Below are 9,521 nucleotides of genomic sequence, written 5' to 3'. Positions count from 1 at the left end.
CTAGCTGTTTTGGCAGTGAGTGGGTCATAGGGTGGCGAGGGGAAGCAGGGAAAGAAAGAGTCCCTCTCAGTCCAACAGTGCTGTCACTGACAAGGTTTTGTCTGGGACCACTGACTACTCATACTGGGGCACATACATGCATACCACTCCAGGACACTCCGGAGATAGGTAAATACCCCACTATGTGCAGAAGTATTGCCCATGCCAGAACATGTGTGACACTAGTGAGATATTCCCATGTGCAATCATAATAGTCTTTTTATCATGCTGTGTAAAAAGTGTAGTGAAACATTACCGGTGATGTTGCTCATATCAACCAATCAGATCTTTGCTTTTGCTTTCTTTAGCTGGTCATACAAGGGCTGATAAAAGTTGTCGACAGACCTAGTCATCAGTTTATTGGCCGTGTGTAGGGCCCTCCGACGGGCTTCCCCTATTGATATCTGGCTGAAAGTAGGATCGCGGCCGCATCTATTCGTTAATCAGACTGATATCTCCCACTTCAATGTGAGCATATCAGGGAGAGATCCGCTCGTTTGGTGAAATCGCTAAACGAGCAGATCTCTACGTGTATGGCCATCTTAACTGTTATAATCTAATTGCTGATTGGTTGCTCTGGGCAAAATCACAGCAATGCATTACTCCCCCTAGTACTGCAAGGTGTATGTTTAGCTCTGTATTGTGCAGCTTTGTGTAAAGAGTGATGCTGTCCATGGTACTGAAGTAACTCATCCCTATACTGTGACCTTTGGGGCTGAACTACCACTCACACAAGCACAAGATGTTTTAATAGGGATTGCAGTGGAACACTATAAAAACACAGCACAATTATATGATTGTATGTGTACAGAAAATACATGTACATATTATGTTTACACCATATACATTGAAAGCCACTTGTACATAAAATTTACAAGGAAAACCGTTTTCTATATTTGTAACTACAAATAATACCCTATTAGGCATAGATGACAAATACTATTTTATAAATTCTGATATAGTAGAGTTTTAAGAATCTGACGATTTGAATCATGTTTAACATACAAGTGCAATATTAATATTGTATTCCCAATTCTCTAATGTTAACCTCTTTTATATTTGAATGTTTTAAAAATTACATTTATTTAGGGGCATATTTATCAAGGGTCGAATTTCGAAATTGAAAAAACTTCAAAATTCAAAAAGACCAACCGAAATTAAGTCGAAGGTTTTTTTGGTTGAATAGGTCCGTATTCTACCAAATTCAAATCATACGAAGGAATAGTGTATTTGATCTAATTCGATTCAAAGTTTTTCCACAAAAAAACTTTGATTTTTTCAAAGTCCATCAATTGACTCCAAATAGGTTCTAGGAGGTCCCCCATAGGCTTAAACAGCAATTCAGCAGGTTTTAGATGGAGAATGGTCGAAGTCAAATTTTTAAAAGAGACAGTACATAATAAATTTCGATATTCGAATAGAATTTGGACTATTCCCTATTCGCACAAAAAATAGCTCGAAATTCTAATTTTTTATTTTTTAATCCTACATATTATACAGAAATGTTGGTATAAGGAATAACATATACAGTGTAAACGATATGTATGGATGTATATTTTTATCGTGCTACTTAGCTATATAACTTATAACTTAGAGGGGGGGTTACATTATGCACAATGGTTATCCTAGAACAGCCTACATATAACTGGACTATTTAGTATATCAGATAACCATACCTAGAGGAATTTAGCACCATCTGCTGTTTGAGGTTGATATTACAACAAATTAACACCCCAATAAATGTTTTCTGGCTCAGCTGGAATTCTAGTAAACACAAAACCAGATTAAGACTAAATGGGCCATACACAGGGTAGTGCTTCCACTTTATACCACCATAAACTACAGTGCCCCATCTCCCTCCACAGAAGCATGGCCCAAGGTCTACGGCATACCTCCCAACTGTCCCTTTTTTAGAGGGACAGTCCCTCTTTTGACAGCTCATCCCGCAGTCCCTCGTTTGTACTGGAAAGCCCCTATTTTCTCTGCACTGAACAGCCAGAAAAAGAAACAAAGTTTCTCACTTAATTGGCTTTTAGCGGAGAGCACAGAACAGCTAACAGGTGCAAATAAGATACTTTGTAACAATTTTGAGACACAAAAAAACCAGTTTAGATTAGGAGAAATATTTTGAAATTTTCATAACCTGCCAAATTTTGTAAAACGAACAAGGTAAGTAGGGGGTGTGGCCACAAAAAGGGGCGTGCTCAAAAATTCCTCTGCACTATATGCGAAAAAAAAATGTTGTCCCTCTTTTTACTTCCAAAATGTTTGGAGGTATGCTACGGGTGTAGTTGAGATATGCAGGCAGGGGGCTCCTCTAATATCTGAATGCAGTGATCAAATCAAAGAAATCAATTGCATAGCATCCAAATTCAGCGCCATTCATTCCATTCAGATGTGCCAGTATAATCACTAAATAAAATGGATGACAGCATATTAACCCCAGGCTTTCCAGTATAATCACTGTAGAAATGGCCAATGAGCACTACATTAACCCCAGACATGCCAGTAAGATTACTGCAAAATAGAGCTACCTGAACTACACTTGCACAAGCAGAATAGCAACCTCAACGTTTTCTACTTTCCTGCTGCTCCCACACTGCCTTTCATTCTCTTTCTCTCTGCCTGGCTTAAGAGAAGGAAACCCCCTGGGCGCAAAACCCCTCCCCCCCCTGTGTTGCCCCCCCCCCTGGCCTACCTGTCCCCCTGGGCAAATGCCCCTAACTTGTTACTCACCCCTCTGTGCAGGTCCTGTCCACGGATTTCACAGTCGCCATCTTCTCCCACGCGATCTTCTTCCTGCTTTGACTGGCGTCTTCTGGCGCATGCGCAGTAGGAACAGTTACCGGTACGGATCTACTGTGCATGCGCCGAATGTCACGAAGTAAAATCTGAAAACTTTGTGACATTCGATGCATGCGCAGTAGATCCGTGAAGGATGAAGACTCATCAGACTATATTATTTTACTCAAGGTTCCCAGTTTTTGGAGCAGTTGATAGGGGCTGTTTTGTACTAATCTGTATCTTGGTCAGACACCTTAAAGGGATGGCTCACCATTAAGCTAACTTTTATTATGTTATTGACTAACTAATTTCAAACAACTTTTCAGTTGGCATTAATTTTTTCTTTTTTATAGTTTTTGAATTATTTGCCTTTGTCTTCTGACTCTTTCTGGCTTTCAAATAAGGGCCACTGACCTCATCAGAAAAACAAATGCTCTGTAAGGCTACACATTTAATGCATATTGCTACTTTTTATTACTCAAATTTCTATTGAAGCCTCTCCTGTGCATAATTCAGTCCCTTATTTAAATCAGTGCATGGTTGCTAGAGTAATTTGGATCCCCACAACTGCTAAATAAAAAGCGAAATAACAAAAAAAACCACAAATAATAAAAAAACAAAACCAATTGCAAATTGTCTCAGAATATCACTCTCTACATCATACTAAAAGTTAACGTAAAGGTGAACAACCCCTTTAAAGGAGGCCCGTCACCCACAATATTCAAAAACCTATTTTATCACATTAGTCAAGCAAAATTAACTTTAATTACACTTTATGAATTATTTGAATCATTTTTCCTTCAGTCTGGGAATTCATAATTATAGCAAGCAGGTGGGAGCCATTTTGTTATTAAGGCAAGCTTTCCATCATCTCAGAATCTTGTTTGTGCACCAGAAAAGGGGAACTGATGTCCATCCCCATGCCCTGGCTACACAATTAAATGGTAATTTAATTAAACGGGGGGAATGTGGGGAGAACAGTGACATATAGGAAGTGCAGAATGGCAAGTGATTGTCTGCCCCGCCTCTATGCCTAAGGCATAGAGGAGGGGCAGACAATATTTAATTGAGAGCTGACATTTTTAAATGAGCTCAAAACATCTATGAATGCTTTATTAAAAAATAGAAATTGGACTTCATGTTTAATTTGAAAAGTACTTTTATTATACAGCTTTTTGTGTCTGGGTGAAAGGTCCACTTTAAGTCCATCTAAAACCTTCTTGGAAATACTGTTTGTTATAATATGGAATCTAATCCAGGAAACAATTGCCGTTCTGTGCTGTAATGTGCCTTTAGGAAAATTATAGGAGCAAAACAAGCATGAACAAGTTTAAACAAGTGAGTTACATTGAAAATAAGACTGCCTCCTCCTCATTCTTTAATTTATAGCTCTAGTTTCTATTTACAGATCCAAGGACTTTAGGTTGCTTCTCTGATGCTGTAGCTAAAGACTCATGCATCTTACTTCATCCTTGCTGCATGTGGCACCGGGCAAGTTAGAACGTTCCTCATCACTGGTGAATGAGATCAGAAATATAAATTTGGGCACTTACAGTATGTGCTGTGTATGGTGCGATACTGAATAGCAATTATATATTAATAAGGGTTATTTATATGACTTTCCACTGATAAATTAACTTCCCCTGCTGAATGAGCACTGCTGTAATAACCCATTACCCAGTGTACAATATAAAACAGGGAAATGTAGTCTCCAGGCTTTTTGGGTTCTGCTAAACTTCTGTAATGTTCTCACTAAGAGGGTATTTTAAAAATCACCTTGGAATGGCTATTGACCTCTTATTACACTGACATGGGAGAGTGTTGTGTTACTTAAGCACAGAAACAGACTGATAATACAGAATCATATCAGTGAAATGCAATTACAGATATAGGATCTATTTTCCAGGCTGCTTGCGACCTGGTGTTTTTCAGACAAAGGATCTTTCTGTAATTTGGATCACCATACTTTAGGTCTGCTAAAATCATTTAAACATTAAATAAACCCAATAGGATTAAGGATCTGGATAGGCTTCTCTGTTGCTACCGAACTGCCTGAAATAAAGACAGAGCTGTCAATCCAGCACTTCTATTGATCAAAATGCTGACATTCACCTGACATTCACGCAGTATCACCACTGTGCATGGACATGGACTGAAATTACAGCACTGCGCATCCACAGTTGTACTTTTGAAGCTGCCAAATACCCTCTGTCCCTGTAAACATGACATTGATGATGTCCTCTGCCGCTTACTGCACATGCTTGAGGGGAAAATTAGGGATAACCTGTAAAACCAGGGGAATTGGGTATTGTGATGGGAAAATATGGGCTGGGACCGTCCAAAATCAGGTAACTCCCATCAAATTTGGGGGAGGCTCTTGCTTTTGCCACTCTTACGATACAAGGCTTCATCCTCCCCAGGCCATCCCAATGTCTGTCTATATTTACTTTCTTTGGCCCTTCAGACAACGCAATCAGGTCCTGGTCCTCCCCTCCACGTCATCTGTCCTCCCCTCTTCACATCATGGAAACTCTTAATTGTGTATGGGTATCCTGGTGTTACCAATGTGAATGTGCACAGGCCTCCAGCTATCGGTAGTCTTAATGAGAATGGAACTCTAGTTACTGCATATTTCCTTGACTCTGTGTGTGGGCCTTCAGCTCTTGCCAATCTTGTAGCAGGCCTCTTGCCAAACTGACAGGGCGTGGGCCTTCAGTTTTTGTAGATTTGCATGACTATGCAAGGGCCTCCAGTTTTTGCCAGTCTTTATTTTGCATGAGTCCATTTTTGCAGATTTACTCAGTACAGTTTTTGTCAGTGTGACTGTTCAAATATCTCTGGCTATTGCCAAACAGACTAATCTATTGTTGTCACCAGTTTTAATTTGCATTGGCTTTCTAGTTAATCCCCATTTCCTTGACTGTAGGCCTGATTTGCCAACACGTAAACTCACATGCTTTTTTCAGGGAATCACCTTGATTTAAGCCCTCTCACCTTGTCACCCACATTAAAAGTTTGTTAGTAATTTGCACCTAAAACGTAAAGCTGGCCATACATACAGAGATCTGCTCATTTTGGTGGATCTCAGCCCATATGCCCACCTTGAGGTGGTGCGATATTGGGCTGATCCCTAGGGCCCAACGATAGGCTCACAATGAGATCAATGATAACATCAACTAACTGATGTAGTCCTCGATCTGACAGGGTTTTTAAACCCGGTTGAACGGCATCTGGCCGAATCAATTGAGGAAGCCCATCTGAGGGCTCCATACACTTCCCAATAAGAAAGCTGGCTTAATCTGTCGGCAGCTTTTATCTGCTTGTGTATGGGGGCCTTTACTGATTTCAGTAAAGGCCCCCTTTACTACTTATTTGAAACCAAGACACATCCCCTTGCAAGATAATCCAAAAACTTTTGCCAATGCCCCATATCCAGTGGGTATTGTAAAATCCCTTAGCGGCAACATTGCATTGAGTAATACCCAAGTGTAACAGTTGTGATTTGATGATCCGCCATGAATATCCAAGTGTTTTATAACCCCTGGTGCCCAGGAATTCTAAAGAAATTTTGTGTGAGAGTTATAGTTCTGCTTGGAGACAATTTGGTACCACTATACAGAGAGAGAATTCACACTGTATGTAGCAGTGCTCTGAAGAGCAGCAGAGAAGTGAAATACCCCTATGTCCATAGTGTGAGTTTGCAGTGTGCCTTCTGTGGGCAGGAATGTTTACTTTTTAGCACTGGCATAATCATTTGCAGCAGGAACATTGGAAAGTAATGCTTACGAAGAGAACAGTGATTTCATGTTGAGAGAACAGTGATTTCACGTAGAGAGAACAGTGATTTAACGTAGAGAGAACAGTGATTTCATGTAGAGAGAACAGCGATTTCATGTAGAGAGAACATCGATTTCATGTAGAGAGAACAGTGATTTCATGTAGAGAGAACAGTGATTTCAATAGAGAACAGTGAACAGAGAATAGAAATTCCATGTAGAGAGAACAGTAGAACATTGATTTCATGTAGAGCGAACAGTGATTTCATGTAGAGCAAACAGTGATTTCATGTAGAGCAAACAGTGATTTCATGTAGAGCAAACAGTGATTTCATGTAGAGCAAACAGTGATTTCATGTAGAGCGAACAGTGATTTCATGGAGAGAGAACAGTGATTTCATGGAGAGAGAACAGTGATTTCATGTAGAGTGAACAGTAGAACAGTGATTTCATGGAGAGAACAGTAGAACAGTAATTTCATGTAGAGAGAACAGTGATTTCATGTAGAGAGAACAGTGATTTCATGGAGAGAGAACAGTGATTTCATGGAGAGAGAACAGTGATTTCATGTAGAGAGAACAGTGATTTCATGGAGAGAGAGCAGTGATTTCAATTCATGGAGAGAGAACAGTGATTTCATGGAGAGAGAACAGTGATTTCATGGAGAGAGAACAGTGATTTCATGGAGAGAGAACAGTGATTTCATGGAGAGAGAACAGTGATTTCATGGAGAGAGAACAGTGATTTCATGGAGAGAGAACAGTGATTTCATGTAGAGAGAACAGTGATTTCATGTAGAGAGAACAGTGATTTCATGTAGAGAGAACAGTGATTTCATGGAGAGAGAACAGTGATTTCATGGAGAGAGAACAGTGATTTCATGGAGAGAGAACAGTGATTTCAATTCATGGAGAGAGAACAGTGATTTCATGGAGAGAGAACAGTGATTTCATGGAGAGAGAACAGTGATTTCATGGAGAGAGAACAGTGATTTCATGGAGAGAGAACAGTGATTTCAATTCATGGAGAGAGAACAGTGATTTCATGGAGAGAGAACAGTGATTTCAATTCATGGAGAGAGAACAGTGATTTCATGGAGAGAGAACAGTGATTTCATGGAGAGAGAACAGTGATTTCATGGAGAGAGAACAGTGATTTCAATTCATGGAGAGAGAACAGTGATTTCATGGAGAGAGAACAGTGATTTCATGAAGAGAGAGAACAGTGATTTCATGTAGAGAGAACAGTGATTTCATGGAGAGAGAACAGTGATTTCATGGAGAGAGAACAGTGATTTCATGGAGAGCGAACAGTAGAACAGTAATTTCATGTAGAGAGAACAGTGATTTCATGTAGAGAGAACAGTGATTTCATGGAGAGAGAACAGTGATTTCAATTCATGGAGAGAGAACAGTGATTTCATGGAGAGAGAACAGTGATTTCATGTAGAGCGAACAGTAGAACAGTGATTTAATGTAGAGCGAACAGTAGAACAGTGATTTCATGTAGAGCGAACAGTAGAACAGTGATTTCATGTAGAGCGAACAGTAGAACAGTGATTTCATGTAGAGCGAACAGTAGAACAGTGATTTCATGTAGAGCGAACAGTAGAACAGTGATTTAATGTAGAGCGAACAGTAGAACAGTGATTTAATGTAGAGCGAACAGTAGAACAGTGATTTCATGTAGAGCGAACAGTAGAACAGTGATTTCATGTAGAGCGAACAGTAGAACAGTGATTTCATGTAGAGCGAACAGTAGAACAGTGATTTCATGTAGAGCGAACAGTAGAACAGTGATTTCATGTAGAGCGAACAGTGATTTCATGGAGAGAGAACAGTGATTTCATGGAGAGAGAACAGTGATTTCATGGAGAGAGAACAGTGATTTCATGGAGAGAGAACAGTGATTTCATGGAGAGAGAACAGTGATTTCATGGAGAGAGAACAGTGATTTCATGTAGAGCGAACAGTGATTTCATGGAGAGAGAACAGTGATTTCATGTAGAGCGAACAGTAGAACAGTGATTTCATGGAGAGAACAGTAGAACAGTAATTTCATGTAGAGAGAACAGTGATTTCATGTAGAGAGAACAGTGATTTCATAGAGAGAGAACAGTGATTTCATGGAGAGAGAACAGTGATTTCATGGAGAGAGAACAGTGATTTCATGGAGAGAGAACAGTGATTTCATGGAGAGAGAACAGTGATTTCATGTAGAGAGAACAGTGATTTCATAGAGAGAGAACAGTGTTTTCATTGAGAGAGAACAGTAATTTCATGTAGAGAGAACAGTGATTTCATGAAGAGAGAACAGTGATTTCATGGAGAGAGAACAGTGATTTCAATTCATGGAGAGAGAACAGTGATTTCATGGAGAGAGAACAGTGATTTCATGTAGAGCGAACAGTAGAACAGTGATTTAATGTAGAGCGAACAGTAGAACAGTGATTTAATGTAGAGCAAACAGTAGAACAGTGATTTAATGTAGAGCGAACAGTAGAACAGTGATTTAATGTAGAGCGAACAGTAGAACAGTGATTTCATGTAGAGCGAACAGTAGAACAGTGATTTAATGTAGAGCGAACAGTAGAACAGTGATTTCATGAAGAGCGAACAGTAGAACAGTGATTTAATGTAGAGCGAACAGTAGAACAGTGATTTAATGTAGAGCGAACAGTAGAACAGTGATTTAATGTAGAGCGAACAGTAGAACAGTGATTTTATGTAGAGTGAACAGTAGAACAGTGATTTAATGTAGAGCGAACAGTAGAACAGTGATTTAATGTAGAGCGAACAGTAGAACAGTGATTTAATGTAGAGTGAACAGTAGAACAGTGATTTCATGGAGAGAGAACAGTAGAACAGTGATTTCATGGAGAGAGAACAGTGATTTCATGTAGAGAGAACAGTAGAACAGTGA

This window comes from Xenopus laevis, chromosome 1L, assembly GCF_017654675.1.
Source record: "Xenopus laevis strain J_2021 chromosome 1L, Xenopus_laevis_v10.1, whole genome shotgun sequence".
NCBI classification, from domain to species: domain Eukaryota; kingdom Metazoa; phylum Chordata; class Amphibia; order Anura; family Pipidae; genus Xenopus; species Xenopus laevis.
Note: the sequence above shows the minus strand (reverse complement) of the source record.